Genomic DNA, 20,034 nt, shown 5'->3' on the forward strand with positions numbered 1-20,034 from the left:
CAATTTCTGTAGTAGGACTAGGAACTCCAAGAGGATTGAAACAAAGTGTTAACATCTTTCATTGCCAGGACCCCTATGGACAACTGGCTAAGTTACAGCTGTATGTTGCTGACTTACCTACTAACCTATGGGGCTGGGATTTGCCAAAACAATGGAAACCTGAGATATATATTCCTAAACCTAATAATTATACTGAGCAGTGCCAGCAAATAATGCAAAAACAAGGGCATATTCCTTGATTAGGGTTAGGGAAACATCATAAGATATAGTGATCCCTACTTCTCTCCCCTTTTATAAAAACTGCAAAGGCCTAAGGTATTTGCCTTTTCCATAGTGGCCACTGCTGGCACTAGCCTCTTAAACCCTCCATGTCCATTGATGTTACTTGGACCACTTCCACACTTGTATGGGTTGAGCAGTGGCCTTTGTCAGCTAAAAAAATTAGAGGCCCTTCAGTAACTAGTTAAGGAACAATAAGACAAAGAACATATTAAGGAGTCCTTTAGCCCACGGAATTCTCCAGCTTTTCCTATTAAAAAGAAATCAGGTAAATGGAGGTTATTAACTGACCTCAGAACTGCAAACATGATAATTCAGCCCATGGGCACCCTGCAATCAGGGTTGCCCTCCCCTACAATGATTCCAAAAAATTCACCAATGATAGTTATGAATTTATAGAATTGCTTTTTTACTATACCTTTAGCTGCCCATAATAGGGAGAAAATTGCCTTTTCCATCCCTTCCCTTCACAATAAAGAACTTATGAAGAGATTTCAATGGAAAGTTCTACCCCAAGGAATGTTGAACCTTCCTACTATGTGTCAGAGCTATGTGCTATAGTTTTGAGCCCAATAAGACAATATTGTCAATGTCATATAATCCATTATGTGGATAATATTCTCTGTGTGGCAGAAACAACTGAGGAGTTAATATCATTATATAAGGATGTAGAGAGACATCTAACAAATTCTGGGCTTAGAATTGCTCCTGAAAAAACTCAAACCATTACTCCTGTGTCCTATTTAGGATATGTGGTAGATAGAACAACTATAAAACTATGAAAGGTGCAAACTAGAAGAGACTTCATAAAATCTCTAAATGATCTACAGAAGCTTTTATAAGATATCAATTGGCTTAGACCAAGGGTGGGTATTGCTACTTATGAAGTATTCGGTCTTTTTGCTTTACTCTGAGGAAATTCAAGCTTAAATAGTCCTCATTCCCTGAATTAGAAAGCCAAAGAGGAACCAGAATTAGTTGAACAGAAAATTCAAAAAGCCCAGGTAGAATGCATTGACCTCAAGGGCTCATTGCAACTTATACTCATTCCCTCCAGTCATTCCCCAGTGGAATTAATAATGCAAGGTGAAGGAATAGTAGAATGGATTTTTCTTTCTAACAATGTGGTAAAATCCTTATCTCCATATCTTGATCTTATTGCACAAATAGTTCTTATGGGCAAAGAAAGTACATGTTATTACTAGGAAAGAATCCTTCTCATATGATACTTCCTCTGACAAAGAGAGAAGTTAATGTTTGCTTTCAAAACCATTTGTTATAGTAAATTGCCTTTGCTGACTTTGTGGGAAAAATTGACAACCATTTCCCCAGTAATCCTGTCATGCAGTTTCTTAAAAGAACTCAATGAATATGACCCAATATAACAAAAAAATCATCCACTTGTTAATGCTCCCATTAATTTCCCTGATGGGTTTGGATATGGCACTGCAGAATATTCAGGTCTTAAAACAAAGAAAATTTTGAGCCCAGGATTTTTAGCACAACAAGTTAAACTACTAGCAGTGATTGATGCCCTTCAAGACATTTCAAAGCCAGTTAATATTTTATCTAATTCTGAATATGTGGTGTTTGGGGCACAATTAACTGAAACTGCCCTTGTGAAGTAAAACCTAAACGCTTCTTTATTTCAGCTATTTAAAAAATTACAATCTGTTGTGTGCCTTTGTAGTCATCCCTTTTATATCACTCACATTCAGTCTCTTATGAACTTTCCTGACCCTTTAGCCCAGGGCAATGTATTAGCTGATAAACTATTTATGCCAGTTTCAAATGATGCCATCTATTTTCATAATTTGACCTACATAAATGATGCTAGACTTAAAGCTCATTATCCATTAGCTTGGGTCCAAGCAAAAAAATAAAATCCAAATTTGTTCTTCTTGTCAAATTTTGAACAACCCAACACAAACTGGACCAGAATTTAACCTTAGAGGGTTAAAACCAACTTCTCTATGGTAAATGAATGTTACTCATTTTGCTTTATTTGGAAAAGTAAATTATATCTATGTAACTGTGAATACCTGTTCTGGTTACATATGGGGTACAGCACAAAAAGGGAAAACATCATGACATGTTAAACAATATGTTCTAGCTTCCTTTGCATTATGGAACTCCCACAGGCTATCAAATCTGATAATGCCCTCACTATTCAAGTACAGCTCTTAAACAGTTCTTGCAAAGCTGGAATATGTCACATTCTTTCAGCATTCCTTATAATCCCCAAAGACAAGCTATACTTGAAAGAGCTGATAAGATGTTAAAGATTATGCTTAAAATACAAAAAGGGGACATAAATAAATGCCTCAGGCAAGGTTACACAAAGTTTTATTTACCTTACATTTTTTTGAATTCAAGGAATGATGGTAGTGTTGCAGAAAAACATTATGAGCAGAATGAAGCAAATACCCAAAATGTTAAGGACACTCCAGGGATTTGGTGGAATGATCCTTTAACTAATACTTGGAATATGGATAAAAATTTAATGTGGGAATGAGAGTTTGCCTGTGTCTCACCAGAAACAGGAGAGAAAATGGTGTGGGTGCCTAGTCAAGGAATAAAACTGTACCATGAGCAAAACAAAACAAGAGGAAGTTCTGGGAAAATGGGCCAGCCCCTCCCCTCTTCTTGGATGAGACCCCTCCAGTTATCCAGATGGAAGAACTGAATTTGGCTACAACATGACTGGGACCAACTCCAGGCACTAGATATACAAGTCCACCAACATGGGAACAAATTAAGAATCTATGCCAAGAAGTTAAACAGCAATTAAGGAATCTAGGGAAGCCTGTAACATCACCTAATATGCTTATCTCTATGATGGCTATAATCATTGTAACTGTAAATTTCCCACCTGTTGTCACTACAGCTAATTATACCTAGTAGATTTATATTACCAACCCTCTGTTACACCCTATTTCTTGGAAAGAAAGCCCTCTTTTAATTTATATCAATGATTCCTGGGATGTGAGAATTCTCAACTCCTACAACATCCTAATGAAGAAGGAACACTATTAATTTGTCTTGAGGTTTTTCCATATGACCACTGTGTGTAGGTCTGGTGGAGGGCTGTGTTAACTTATCATTCCAAGCATGGCTATCTGTTACTCCTAAATATGGCAATGTTTCTGTAGCTCAGTTATACATGCTGTCTGGTTTGAGCTTAAAGTTTTTTCAGAGATCTTAAGTAAGATCCTTCTGAAAAATCACCATGTACTTACATCCATGTATGGACACCTGAAAGTGAACACATACATTGGAAAATATGTAGAGGATCTCATGGGGTGTGGTTACTTAATGGTTCCTATGGAATTGTAACCAACTGGTCCCCTAAATGGTTTGCAGCCCACAATTGTAGCCACGTATTTAGCTGCTCTTCTGTAGAAGCTTTAAAATGGAAGATGTCACAATATAACCATACTGTGATCTCCACACATGCAGATCACCCCATTATTAGGCATGGTATGGGTGTGGTTTCTCCATTACTTCAACTAGAAAATGGGCCTACACAATCTTCTTTATGGAAAATTATTTTAAGTCTACAGCCCATAAAATTTTGGAATGGAAAACATTTTCATGATAAACAGTACAATTTGTCCTTTGAAAGTAACAGTATCATTTATTTACAAGGTTGTGTTAGAGATCCTTTTGTATTCTTAATAGGAGGGTTTCATCCCAATGAAATTTCTTCAGAGGTATCTTGCAATTCTTGCAAATTGTATACTTGTATTAATAATACGATATTCAATTCTAATAGTATATATATTGTAGCAGGCAGGCCTCCCCCTCTTTCTGGTTCAGCTGTGCTCTCTGTGGAAAATCCCCAAATTCCCTCTCCTGACTTTCAGGAAGGGGTAAAACTGTAGGAAAGTGAGAGAAGACACATTCCTGGGATAGAAACCCCCTCCCCTATCCTTCAGGAACTGGTGAAAATGCACGTAGGCAAAATAAGACATTCCTGGGATGGGGGGCCCTCAATGGTTCAGCTTTGGGCCATTCTTAACTTAAATCAACCAATTATTTACCTTGTCTTTGACATATCAAATGGTCTATGAAATCTAAGGTTGCATTTTGTTCGAGGCTCAGACTTTCAGAAGCTACTGGACTGAGCCCTATGACCATAGAAAATAAAACTTGCTTCCTGAAACCATGAATCCTTAGTCTCAGCCTGTTCTAAATTCGTGGAAATTTCCTGGAGGTGGTTTTTGTGATACAATATGATTTTGAGAAGATGTGTTGGATTATGGTTTTCTGTGAATCAGACATGGTCATGGGAATCCTCACCAGATATGCAAGTATTATTATCTGTATTGTATCAAGTTATAAGAAAAACCAAACAATTTGCAGGGTTATTAATTGCAGCCATTTTTGGTATTACAGCTTTAACAACTGTTGCAGCAGTATCAGGCATTGCCTTACAACAAAGTATTCATACCACTGAATTTGTAGAAAAATAGCATAAAAATGCTAGTCTTGCATGGGGAGAACAAAATAAAATTAGCAAAGAAATTAATGATCAATTAACTGGTGTTGAAAATGCTGTAATACTATTTGGAGAGGAAATGGAATCCTTAAAACTGCAAATGCATTTGTAATGTAATTGTAATATATCTACTTTTCATGTAACTTCTTATGTATGTAACGCTTCTGATATTTAGTGGAAGAAAATTCACCATCATATAATGGGACGTCATAATAATTTAAGTGGGTCAAGTAAGAAATGTCAAAAAAATAGTAAATACCTTGATACAAGTGAAAATAAAACACACAACACTTAAAAACTGTGGGATTCAGACAAAGTGGTGCTCAGAGGGAAATTTTTGCTCAAAATATGTATATTAAAAAAAGAAGAAAGAAAAATTGAGGAAATAAATGTTCACCTGGAGGAACTAGGGAAAGAAGAGCAAACTAATCACAAAGCAGAGTGAAGGAAAGAAATAGCAAACACTAGAACAGAAATAAGTGATATTGAGAGCATAAAAAGAGTGGGCAGAATCAAGAAAACCAGAATTATTTTCTCTAAGAAAAGAAAAATAATGATGGGCAATTATCTAGGCTTACAAGAAAAGAGAAATGTGAATAAATAAGATTAGAAATGAGACAGAGGACATAACTACTGACCCACAGAAATAAAGGAGATTGTGTGAGAATACTACAAGCAGCTATATGCTAAAACACTCAACAACATAGACAAAATAAAAAACTTCACAGAAAAGCATGTGAACCAGCACAGACTCAAGAATTACAAGACTTCATCAAACAAATCACAAATAAAATAATTGAATCAGTCCTCAAAAACATCCTAAAAAATAAAAGTCTTAGACCACTTGGCTTTACATGTGGTCACTACCAAGCATTCAAGTAAGAATTAATAGCAAGCATGATCACACTTCAAAAAATTGAATAGGAGGGAAAGCTATCAAACTCATTCTGTGAAATGAACATCATCTAATACAAAAGCCAGTCAAAATTACTACAAGAAAGGAAAATTGCAGACCATTTTCTTTGCTATGAGAGCAAAATTACTCAACAAAATACTGGCAAATTGAAACCAGCAAGATGTTAAAACAATTATGCATCATGACCAAATGAGGTTTAACCTAGGTATGCTAGGCTTGTTTAACACAAAAAAACAACTAATGTAAGAAATCACATCAATAAAGTAGGGTAGAAAAGTTACATGATCATCTTGATTGATGCAGAAAAGACATTTGACAAAGTTAATCATATTTTCTTGATGAAAATACTTCAAAGATGAGAAATAGAAGGTAACTTCCTCAATATGATGAAGGGAATATATGAAAAGTCAAGAGCCTGCATCACAATCATTGGAGAAAGACTGAAAGTTTTCCCACTAAGATGAGGGAAAAAACAACAATGACCACTCATATCATTGTTATGCAACATTGTGCTGTAAGGTCCAGCCAGAGCAATCAGACAAGAAAAGGAAATAAATGGCAACAAAATTGGAAAGTAAGAAATGAAACATTAACCATTTGCAGATGGCATGATACATTATGTAGAAAATCCTGAAAAACCTACACCCAAGCTATTAAAGCTAGTAAATTAATACAGAAATGAGGAAAGGTACAAAATCAACACACACAAAAATGGTAGTGTTCTATACATTGGAAATGAGTGGTTTGTGAAGGAATTCAAGAAAAAAAATCCACTTACAACAGCAAGCAAAAAATAAAATATTTAGGAAACCAACAAAAGACCTACATACAGGGTAGTGTGATGGTGCCTCAGTGGCAGAATTGTCTGTCATGCCCAAGATGCAGGTTCAATTCCCAGTGGTTGACCATTTGATAAATAAATAAATAAATAAATAAATAAATAAATAAATAAATAAATAAATAAAGACATGCATAAAACTACAAGAAATTGCTAAAATAAATCAAGGAATACATATCATGTTCATGGATTGGAAGCCTAAATATAGTAAGATGTCATATTCTACCCAAATTGATATATAGATTAAATGCAATACCAACTAAAATTCCAACAACTTATTGCTGAAATAGGATAACCTATAACCAAATTTATTTGGAAATTTCAGGGTGCCCCAATTAGCTAAATATATCTTGAGAAGGTAGAATGAAGAGGGAGGTCTCACACTACCTGATTTTAAGGCATATTAGAAACCTACAGGGGTCAAAACAGCATGGTACTGGAATAAAGTTACATATACTGAAAATTTGATTTAAATTTTGTCTTCAGAAATATGCCCTCTAATTTATGGAAAATTGGTCACTTTTTTTTTTATTAATTAACGTAAAAAAGAAATTAACCCAACATTTAGAAATCATACCATTCTACATATGCAATCAGTAATTCTCAACATCATCAGATAGATGCGTGATCATCGTTTCTTAGTACATTTGCATCAGTTTAGGAGAACTAGCAACACAACAGAAAAAGATACAGAATGTTAATATAGAGAAAAAAATAAAAGTAATAATAATAGTAAAAAAAAAACCTATAGCTCAGATGTAGCTTCGTTCAGTGTTTTAACATGATTACTTTACAATTAGGTATTATTGTGCTATCCATTTTTGAGTTTTTGTATCTAGTCCTGTTGCACAGTCTGTATCCTTTCAGATCCAATTACCTATTATCTTACCCTGTTTCTAACTCCTGCTGGACTCTGTTACCAATGACATATTCCAAGTTTATTCGAATGTCGGTTCACATCAGTGGGACCATACAGTATTTGTCCTTTAGTTTTTGACTAGACTCACTCAGCAGAATGTTCTCTAGGTCCATCCATGCTATTACATGCTTCATAAGTTTATCCTGTCTTAAAGCTGCATAATATTCCATCGTATGTATATACCTCAGTTTGTTTAGCCACTCGTCTGTTGATGGACATTTTGGCTGTTTCCATCTCTTTGCAATTGTAAATAACGCTGCTATAAACATTGGTGTGCAAATGTCCGTTTGTGTCTTTGCCCTTAAGTCCTTTGAGTAGATTCCCAGCAATGGTATTGCTGGGTCGTATGGCAATTCTATATTCAGTTTTTTGAGGAACCGCCAAACTGCCTTCCACAGTGGTTGCACCATTTGACATTCCCACCAACAGTGGATAAGTGTGCCTCTTTCTCTGCATCCTCTCCAGCACTTGTCATTTTCTGTTTTGTTGATAATGGCCATTCTGGTGGGTGTGAGATGATATCTCATTGTGGTTTTGATTTGCGTTTCTCTAATGGCCAGGGACATTGAGCATCTCTTCATGTGCCTTTTGGCCATTTGTATTTCCTCTTCTGATAGGTGTCTGTTCAAGTCTTTTTCCCATTTTGTAATTGGGTTGGCTGTCTTTTTGTTGTTGAGTTGAACAACCTCTTTATAAATTCTGGATACTAGACCTTTATCTGATATGTCGTTTCCAAATATTGTCTCCCATTGTGTAGGCTGTCTTTCTACTTTCTTGATGAAGTTCTTTGATGCACAAAAGTGTTTAATTTTGAGGAGCTCCCATTTATTTATTTCTTTCTTCAGTGCTCTTGCTTTAGGTTTAAGGTCCATAAAACCACCTCCAATTGTAAGTTTCATAAGATATCTCCCTACATTTTCCTCTAACTGTTTTATGGTCTTAGACCTAATGTTTAGATCTTTGATCCATTTTGAGTTAACTTTTGTATAGGGTGTGAGATATGGGTCTTCTTTCATTCTTTTGCATATGGATATGCAGTTCTCTAGGCACCATTTATTGAAGAGACTGTTCTGTCCCAGGTGAGTTGGCTTGACTGCCTTATCAAAGATCAAATGTCCATAGATGAGAGGGTCTATATCTGAGCACTCTATTCAATTCCATTGGTCGATATATCTATCTTTGTGCCAATACCATGCTGTTTTGACCACTGTGTCTTCATAATATGCCTTAAAGTCAGGCAGCGCGAGACCTCCAGCTTCGTTTTTTTCCCTCAAGATGTTTTTAGCAATTTGGGGCACCCTGCCCTTCCAGATAAATTTGCTTATTGGTTTTTCTATTTCTGAAAAATAAGTTGTTGGGATTTTGATTGGTATTGCATTGAATCTGTAAATCAATTTAGGTAGGATTGACATCTTAACTATATTTAGTCTTCCAATCCATGAACACGGTATGCCCTTCCATCTATTTAGGTCTTCTGTGATTTCTTTTAACAGTTTTTTGGAAAAATTGCTCATTTATAAGGAATTCAAAGCAACTGAACTGGGACAGAGAAGTCTCTACAATAAAAAGTATTTAGAGAATGTGATATTCATATCCAAAAGAATGAGAGGATATATATCTCACATCTTATGAGACATTAAGTTAAAATGAATCAATGACCTAAACATTAGAGCTGAGAACATAAACTTTAACAGGAAAGTATAGAGAAATACTTTAACTATATATTGATACAAGGTGATGTCCAATACCTTACACCCAAAGCAAGAACAATGAAAGAAGAAATGGATAAGTGGAATCTCCTCATAATAGAATACTTTTGTGTACCAAAGGAGTTTTTTTCAGTAAAGTAAAAAGGCAGCCAATGCCAGGGAGGTATTTGAGTTCAGATTTCAAATAAGGGTTTAATATACAGAATATAAAAATAGATAATGCAGCTCAACAAAAATTGAAAATGGGTTAAAGGCTTGGAGACACACCTTTGAAGAGGAAATATAAATGACTCAAAAACATATGAAAAGATTAACAGCTTGCCTGGCTATTACAGAACTGCAAATGAAAACTACAATAAGATATCATCTCATTCCAGCTAAAATGGTCATTATAAAAAAAAGCACAGAAAATGACAAGTGCTGGGGTGGATGTGGAGAAAGATGCACATTTATTCACTGTTGGTGAGAATGCAGAATGTTGCAATAGCTCTGGAAGTCATTTTGGAACATCCTCATGAAGCTACATATAGTATTGCATATGATCCAGCAATCCCATTATTTGGTATATATTCTGAGGAACTAAAGGCAAGGACTGGAACAGATATTTGCACACAGATGTTTATACTGGTTTTATTCATGATTGCCAAGAGATGGAAATAGCCAAAATGCCCATCACCAGATGAGTGGATAAGCACTACAGTACATATATATGATGGAATACTATATGGCTGCAAGACAGAAAAAGTCATGAAGCATGCAACAACATAGACAAAATTTGAGAACAATATATTGACTGAAATTATCCAGAAACAATAGGACAAACACTCTATGGTCACCTAAATATGGTCTAAATGTAATAAGCAAACTGTGTGAGTTAAAGTTGAGAGCATATCTTTTCAGAAGATAGAAAGAAGGTAAGATCATGCATTTGATGCAGAAGACTACAGAATGTCCTACAGGATAGATTGTACAGATCCAGAAATGGATAGCAGAATAGTATGTGATGGTGGCAAAATATTTTAAGTTCACTGAACAAAAATGAGTGTGAGTATTTTTAAAAGTGTAAGTCCAAGGGCATTTATTACACCAGAAGAAAAGATTGAACATAAAACTTGGGTTGTATAACACAATGAAATCTAGAACGGAAAATGATGTTGATTTAATCTACAAATATAGTAATGCTTTTATATGAGGGAGAATAAATGAATGTTAACATCACAAGGTGTTGAAAATGGAATGGTTTATGAAAAATACTATAGATTAAAACTAGAGTCTATAGTTTACAACAACATCGTAATTGTTTACCTATAAATGTAACCAAGGCAGTATACATAATCTAGATGTCAATAAGAGAGGGATATAAGAGGATTATGTGATTCTTGGTGTTGGTATTAGTGTTTCTTCTTTTTATTTTAGTTTGTTATTTTTTTCTATTTCTTCCCATTCCTGTTTCTTTGTGGAAGAAATGGCACAGTCCTCATAGGGACTGTGTTGTTGAAAGCATATATATGTGACTACACTGGGAGTCATTGATTGTCTACTTAGGATGAATGGTATGATGCGTGAATCAACTGTTCATGAAGTAAACTGAAAGATACAACTATTGGAGAAAATGTAGAGAAAGGGATGTACTCTCCCCTATTCTCTGTTGACAAGGAAGTAGAATTGTGCAACCAATCTAGAGGGCCATGCAATTGTATACTTAGTAGTCTAAGTATGAGATTGTAATATGATCCTGAAAACCCATTATGAGGTATGTACTTAGAGGAACTGAAAGCAGGGACAAGCAAGGACACCAGTGTTTATAGTGGCAGTATTCACAATTTGCAATTTTTGGAGATGAATGGAATGGAAGGGCAAGCTACATATATGGCTTCAAGAGAGAAACCACATCTGAGCAACAATGTTGTATACATACAATGGAATATTGACTGCAAAAAGGGAATGAAGTTGTGAGGCATGGAACTAGGTGAATGGAACTTGAGGGCAGCATGGTCAGTGAAATAAATCAGAAAAATAAAAACTAACATTATAATGTCATACTAATATGGACTAACTATAATGTGCCAACTCTGAGAATTGAAACCAAGTGCATGGAGTCATGGTTAGGGACATGTGTCAACTTGACCAAGTTGTGGTACCTGTTTATCTGACTCAACAAGTGCTGGCCTGTCTGTTGCAATGAGGACATTTCATAGAATTAAATCATGATCATGTCAGCTGCATCCACAGCTGATTCCATTTGTAATTAGCCAAAGGGGAGTGTCTTCTACAATGAGTGATGCTTAATCTAATCAAGGAAGCATTTTAACGAGGAGTCAGAGGAGATAGGTTCCACTCCTGCTTTGGCTGTTGAGCCTCTCCTGTGGAGTTCATCCAAACCCTCCATCAGAGTCATTGGCTTCACAACATGCCCTGTGGATTTTGGATTCTGCGTTCCTGCAGTCACGTGAGACACTTTTATAAATTTTATATTTGCAAGTGTTCTCTGTTGATTCTGTTTCTCTAGAGAACCCTAACTAATACATCTGGTAAGTCCCAGAAAAGTTTTGGTATCTTTGTAACAACTGAAGCTAGAGAGCTGCAACTCTAGTCAGCATTACCCCATGCAGCAATTATTAAAGAAATGAGCCAGAGATCAGACCTCAAATAGAGTTATGAATGAAGTAGATCTTATTAGGACTAAGGTAAAACAGACTAAAAGGTAAGGATTATATTGCCTGTGTTTGAAAATTTCAAATGCTCTCTGAGACCAAAGAAACAGATGCTTGTTTGGTGCAAAATTTATATTTTCTGTAGCACAATATTTAATTTATCTTGTATGGTCAGTTTATTTAACACTATCATTACGTGGAAACTTGAATAGGGAGTGAGAATTTGTTGGTTTTGCAATTTAATTTGATGTCCAGATACATCCCAGAATAATTTGTGCAGAGAATAAAAATAGTACCTTGAAAGACTGGGGGAAAAGGAGGAAATAATGAACTTCCTTACTTGTGGAATTCCTGGTAATATCAGAAGCAATGGTGATTACGAACTAATAGACCAAGATCTCAATCTTGGGGTTTTACTTATGAAACTTATTCCTGCAGAGAAGGTAAGTTTACTTTTAATTATGCCAAGGAGTGATGTCCAAAGAACCTCTTTTGTTGCCCAGATGTGGCTTTTCTCTTGAAGCCACCTTGATAGATGAACACCTGCCCTCCATATTATGTGGGACATGACTCTCATGGGTATAAACCTCCATAGCAATGTGGGACATGATTTGCAAGGATGAGTCTGGACCCAGAGTCATGGGAACAGGAAAATCTTTTGGGGAAGAGAAATGAAACAAAATTTCAGTGGTTGAAAGATTTCTAATTGAGTTGAGAGTTCACACTGATGGTTATTCTTATACATTATGTACTTATCTCTTTTAAGTTTTTAGTGTATTGGAATAGCTAGAAGAAAATACTGGAGACTGTTGAACTGTATTCCAGTAACATTAATTCTTCTGGATGATTATAACTATATAGCTGTACATTCTGACAATGTGATTGTGAAAACCTTGTGGTTGGCACTTCCTTTATCCAGTGTGTGGACAGATGAGTCAAAATATAAGAACAAAAATAAATAAATAATATTGGGTATAAGGGAACAGAAGAGTTTGAGAGGCCTTTCTCATTTTTGTTTTTATTTATATTCTTAAAATAAAAGAAATTTGAGTAATGAAAATATTAAAAATTCATTGTGGCATTCAATGTATGAATATATAATGACACTGTGAATCACTGATTATACACTTTGAATGATTATACATTATGTGAAGACATCTAAATAAAACTTCATTAAAAACACTTATTTAGGGCATCAAATGACATGATTATGGAATTTAATTAGAAAATGTGGTGATAAAAACCTCAATGAATGTGAAAAAATTTCAGTTCAACCCTAAATTAACAGATGCATGTGGGATTTCACATGAAAATTAAGATCAACATGAAAATCAGCTTCTGAATTTTTTTTAGGATTTTGACAGAAGATATACAATATAATTGGGAAAAGAAGAATAAAATGGGACAGACTATGCAATGGGATATGAAGTTATATTATTTGAAACAAAACAAATCAAATTGAATAGCTTTAAATATATAATCTTAAATAATAATTATTTACTATGAAAAGAACACACTATTTTATAATACTCTAAAGCACGATAAAGAGCAGAAGGCATGATAGAGAGAGGATTTTTGTTTCATTGCAGAAAAATTACAACTAACAGACACCAATTCTAATATAGTAGAATTTGTAAAAACCCACACCCCAAAATAACACAAATAAAAAAATTTAATGTGCTGGTTGAAAATCGCTGTATACATGCAAAAACCCATGTTTTTAAACCCTGATTCAAGATTGTTTGGCAGGAATTTTTGATAAACTTGTCTTGATAGAATGTTCTCAGTGGTGGTGTGTTTACAATCACTCAAGTGAGGTCATTTGCTGGTGTCATTTAAGAGGGAGCCACCTGGGAAAAGCTTCAGAGTCCACACAGGCAGAGACTTTTGGAGATAAAGAAAAAAAGGGAATTCCAGGAAGACAGGAAAACAGGATAGATTGAGTTAAACCCTGCTCCAAGGAACAGCTAAAGAAGAGATGGGAGGGCAACTGAGGCAGCAATTTCAGGGTATAAGTGATTTGTGAGAGTCTTCTGCACTACACAGTGTTGCCATGGTTGCAAAAGCTGAGGAACTGAGAAACAGAGAACTGGAGACTATTCAGTTGGTACAAACAGCACAACACAGGAGCCCAGAGCCCTCATGAGTGCATAGATGAGCAGATGGGGACCAGGAAGTAAGCCAAGCCATGTTCCTTGAACATACTACCCTCACCAGCATAGCCCTGAGACTTGTGATTCATTACACACCCCATGCACCTGAGCCCCATCACCTGCTCCCCTCTCTGTGCTCCATGCATCCAGCCCTGCCAACCCCTCAGACATGTAGCCACCCCACACACCCACCCCAAGAATGCATATCTGCCCTGCCCAACCCACCTCTTCTGCAAAATTGCAGTATGTCCCAAACCTCCAGAGCCCTACCTTCCATTCCCTACCCCTCTAGCCGGTTAACAGCACATAATGGTTGCATGTGCTTACCTCCAACCCAGGTTACACTGTCCCCCAGCCCATAAATTTCTGCAACTCCACCCTGCCACCCCTGAGCTCTGCACATATATATATCAGATTACAGCTCTACCAGATCAGTGCATGTGCACAGTCCCCAGTCATTCTCTCCCCACCCCTGGGCAAGTGCTAACCTACACAGCCAGGCCACATCTGCCACCAGCCAATGCAGGCTCTCTGTAGACTCACTGCCCTGAGCTCTGTGCATATGGACAAAGGGCCTTGTGCCCTAAACCAATGCATGCCAGGGCCCTTCCCCAGAGCTATGCACCTGCACAGTTTCATTGTCTCCACCACTGGGCACCGGCACTCACAAGCACCAGATAGCATCCCAAACTTCTGTCTATACCTGTGCTGCAACACATCACCACACTGTTGTGCCCTGCCCCACACCCTGCATTCTGCTCTATATCATTCCCAGAAATATAAAGTTTTAAACTACTGAAGGAGATCAATTTCCAAAGTAAAATAATCAAGAATTTACATGCTTTGAAGACAGCAGAGGATCACTAAGTATATCATGATGCCAAAGATATAGGCCAACCTATCAGTTATTTGTTTTAACCAAATTAAAATACCAGACACAGACATTGAAAGCAACTAACCAAAGATGTTCAGGAAACTTTGCTGAATAAAATAAATGGAATGGCTAGTGAAATAAATGAAATTGAGAAGAGACTAGAAAAGCATAAAGAGGAATATGAGAGAATAAATAGAAAAATAGCAGGTATCACAGAGATTAAAGATGCTATAGACCAAATTAAAACATGCTAGAGACACACAATAGCAGATTTGAAGAGACAGAAGAAAGAATAAGTGAACTATAGGACAGGGCAACTGATTTCAAATACTCAAATCAGAAAATGGCAAAAAAAGATGGAAAAATTTGAATTAGATCTCAGGGAAATGATGGATAAAACAAAGCATGCAAAGATAAGAATCATTGGTCTCCCAGAAGGAGAAGAGAAGAGTATAGGGCTAGGAAGATTAGTTGAGGATATAATGGGGAAAAACTTCCCAACTCTTATAAAGGACATAAATATGCAAGTGAAAGAAGCTCAAAGAACTCGAAATAGAATAAATAAAAATGGGCCTTCTCTAAGACACATACTAATTCGTCTTTAAATTGCTGAAGAAAAGCAGAAAATCCTTCAAGTGGCAAGAGAAACACAATTCACTACATACAAGGGTAACCACATAAAACTGCATTCAAATTACTCTACTGGCACAGTGGATGTGAGAAAGCAGTGGTATGATATATTTAAGATTCTGAAAGAGAGAGACTATTAGCTAAGAATTTGGTACCCAGCCAAATTGTTCTTCAAAACTGAGGGACAGATTAAACTTTTCAAAGACAAACAAATTCTGAAAGTATTTGTGAACAACAGACAGGCCCTCCAAGATATACTAAAGGAAGTTCTGTTATTTGGGGGAAAAAATGACAGGAGAGGGAGGTCTGGAGGAAGGCACAGAATTGAAGGATACCAATAAGGCTAACTTAAGGATAAAAAGAGAAAGAGGGAAAGGAATATATAATTTTGATAATAAAATAATAAAGATAAGATGGTAGATTCAAGAAATGCATTTTCACTAATAACTTTGAATGACAACAGACTAAACTTACCAATTAAAACATACAGGTTGGCAGAGTGGATTGAGAAATATTATCCAGATATATGCTGCATACAAGAGATTCATCTTAGACAAAACATGAATCACAAAAAAGGTGAAAGTGAAAGGATGGGAAAAGATGTTCCATGCCAGTTTTAACAAAAAGAAAGGAGGACCAGCTAAACTAATATGACACAAAGTAGACTTGAAATACAAAGACATCATAAGAGACAAGAAGATCACTATATGTTAATTAAGGAACAATTCACCAAGAAGAAATAACAATCATAATTGTCTATGCTCCCTATCAAGGAGCTCCAATGTACATGAGACAGACATTAGCAAAACTGGAGGTAGTGACAGATGTTTCAACAAAAATAGTAGGAGACTTCAATACCCCACTCTCCTCTATAGATAGAACATCCAGGCAAAGGATCAACAAGCAAATACAGAAGTTAAACAATTTGATAAATGAATTAAACCTAACACAAATTTATAGGTCATTAGATCTCAAAACACAAGGATATACATTCTTCTCTAGTCCTCATGAAACACTCTCTAAGATTGGTCATATGCTGGGAAACAAAACAGGTATGCATAAATTTGAAAACATTGAAATTATTCAGAGCACTTTCTCTGATCACATGGAATAAATCTGGGTATCAATAACCAGCAAGAATGAAAACTCACAAATATATAGAGATTAAATAACACACTTCAACAACCAGTAGGTCAAAGAGAAGGTATTTTATATATGTACAACATGATATTTGGAGATAAGAATGAAATCAAGAAAAATGAAGCTAGCTAGGTCAGGACTAAGGTAATTCAGAACACAGGGGTAAGGAAGACAGTGTCTGTATTTTAGAACTACACCTACTCTTTGAGACCAAAGGAAGAAAGTTTTATTTTGTCCAGACCTAAATTTTTTGTAGCACATAATCTCACTCAACCTGCCTGGATAGTTCATTTGAACACTTCAAACACAGGGAGCAGAGAATAAGAATGAAGGCCTTTAATCTTATACAGTTTAATATAATCACTGGATGCACTCTAGTATTTAGTAAGCAGATAATCAAAAGGTATTGGCAAAGTATCTTGAAGGATGGAAGAAAAAATATGGAGTTATTAAAATTTACCATCAGGAAATCCCCTGATACTGTGTCAAACATTAGGGACACCCAAATCAATAGGGCAAGCCCTTGATCTTGAGGCTTACTCTTGTGAAGCATATGTAGGTAGCAGAGAAGCCTTGTCTACCTATAGGTATGCCTGACAGTTACTTCTGGAGGACTTCTGTGGTTGCCCAGAAGTGGCCTCCTTCTTTCTAAGCCCAACTTTCTAAGTGAAATCATTGTCTTCCCCACTATATAGGACATGACATCTAGGGGTGAAGATATCCATAGCAATGTAGGAAATGACTTCCAGGTAGAAGTCCAGTCCTGGCACCATGGGATGAACAATTCCATCTTGACAAAAAGGGGGAAAAGAAGTGCAGATAATAAAGTATCAGTGGCTCAGAGAGTTAAAATAGATTCGGGAAGTTACTCTGGAGGTCACACTTATGCAAGCTTCATTTAAACATTATTACCTATTACTACTTGCCAAACTCCATCCAAAATCATTCCAGCCAATCCTAAAAGACACCTAAGGCAATATATAAGAATCTACAAAATTTTCATCCACTAGGGCATCTTTCTGGAAACTTACAATCTCTAGATGTGTCCCTGGACCAGATAAGTCCTGAAACTGAGAGGGACCAGCTTCTCCAGAACATCAGCTAGTTCCATCTCCCCACTTCATATTATTGACAGCCGCTTCCAACATGAAAAAATGAAAATGGCCATAGTCCAACTACCCCTAATGTGTGTGATAGAAAGATCAAAGGTGATGGTGCAGTTATACTGAGAAGGTAGGGTTTAACAAATGAGTATGATTGCTGAATCATTAAGTTGATATTTCTCTTAGTCTCAAGTATCTTAGAGCAGCTAGAAGTAAAAACCTAAAATTATGGAATTTTAACCATATCATAACCTGAAATCTGTTCGACAACTAATTGTTGTGCTGTGCTTTGAAATTTATTGCTTTTTTGTGTAGCTGTTATTAGTCACACACAAAAAAATGTCAAGTGTGATGATAAAAGAATATTTATTCCTTCTAACCTCCAATATTCTGGAGCATCGATAAGGTAAAATCTGAGAAGATGGTATTGTAACCCATGACAAACTCTGGGGTGTGCCATGTAACTACTTGTTGAAGACTGCTCTGAAAATTATAGCTTTTTCTTTCTTTGTTTTTGTGTTATACTATATCATTTTTAAAAGTTAAAAAAAGAAATAAAATGCACCCAGGAAAGTCATTCAAAGAAACTGGGAGAAATGGCTAGTAGACACCACCATATGCATTCCAAGCTGACATAGAATCTCCCCAAATCTTTCACCCTTTCTTGAGCAATGCTATCTTTCCCTGGATGCCTCAACATTTTTTTCTGGTTGTAGAATGTTAAACTTGTAACATAATGAATTCCCTTTATAAAAGCCATTTCACTTCTGGTAAATTACATTCTGGAAGCTTTAGTAAACCAAAATATTTACATATATGCTTTAAAAACGATATTAATTCAGTCTTACAAGCAACTTGTGTATTGGAAATTTTTAAAATATCATTTTCTTTATATCTTAAAAAAATAAAAATGTATATATTATGAAGTGCTGGTTAAGGCAAGAGGATAGGACACATGTTATTAGTGACTGATGATATCTGTGCAGGTTTTGGGGAAGGACATACTTTAGAATCTATCACAATATATGTTTCATCCTTTGAACAAGCAACCTCATGTGAAGGCACTCAACACAGAGGAATTTTCAGACATATGTAGAGAATTTCTCAGGCTCATAAATAGCTATTTCAGAATTCTATACCACTCTAGGAACACTGATTACCTCTTGGGATAGATGTCCTGGGAAAGATCTAAATTAATGCTTACATTTAAACATGTATGCTCATTGCATTCTTTAAAAATCAGTTAAGGAATAACACACTCTATCTCCTAGTTGAAATGCTATATTTATTTCTCAGTTTATCAGCTTCTGAATTTTCCATTATATTCCAAATCACTAATATTTGAGGCTGAGAAAGATATGGATTCAATTTGTTGAGCTTTAAATGGATCCTAAGCAGAACTCTTCTTTTATAAGCCTGTCTTCCAAAGTTTCCCACCTATTCCTGCCCATTGATGTAATGCTTAAATTTGAGCTTTATTTAATCTTTCACTGACAAATGCTGACATTGCAGCCAAATGCCACCCTGAAACCTACCAATGCTTACAATACTAGACCTGACACTGTCTTCGCTGCATGCTTAGGTGTGAAACTTTCCCATGGAGAAAAAGAATGGAGCCACATGCCAAGTTCCAAGTCATGAAATGGAAACTGCTTGGAGAAAAAAAAAGTGGCTGAGGGAATGATTTGGGTGAATAGAAACAAATATGATAGGTAAAATAACCCAGAGTAAAGTTTACCAACACCTAAAAACATAATTTCAGTAAGAGGAGATCAAAATAATCATTGGAGAATATGACTTTTACCTCAAAAATAGTGATTCTTCATTCTTCTTTCTTTCTTGTTTCCCATACTTCTTGATCAAACAAAATCAGTCTTGAGAAGTCACTGCAAAGTGTTGGCAAAAGCCTTTTTTGCTTCACATCAATATATCCTTTATTGTGCCAAAATCAAGAACACAGGCAGGAGTATAATATGTGAAAAGGATAGTCCTCTCTTCTCCACTGAAAGTGGAGGAATTTGGTGGCCAAGATGGCAGCTTAGCAATGTGCGCATATTAGTTCATCCTCCAGAACAACTACTAAATAACCAGAAACAGTACAGAACAGCTACTGGGGCCACATCAGTGACCAGACACACAGCATACCCCAGTCTGGACCAGCTGGAAGGGCTGCGAGCCTCCCCAGAACCATGAGTTCCCCAAGGTGCCATGGCTGGCACCACTCCCCCACAGGCTGCTTCCCAGAGGGGAAAGGAAAGAGACTTTAACAGCAGCAGGGGCTGAGTCTAACCAAACCCGAATTGTTGCATTAATTAACA

The sequence above is a fragment of the Tamandua tetradactyla genome, chromosome 11 (assembly GCF_023851605.1).
Source record: "Tamandua tetradactyla isolate mTamTet1 chromosome 11, mTamTet1.pri, whole genome shotgun sequence".
In the NCBI taxonomy this organism is placed as follows: Eukaryota; Metazoa; Chordata; class Mammalia; order Pilosa; family Myrmecophagidae; genus Tamandua; species Tamandua tetradactyla.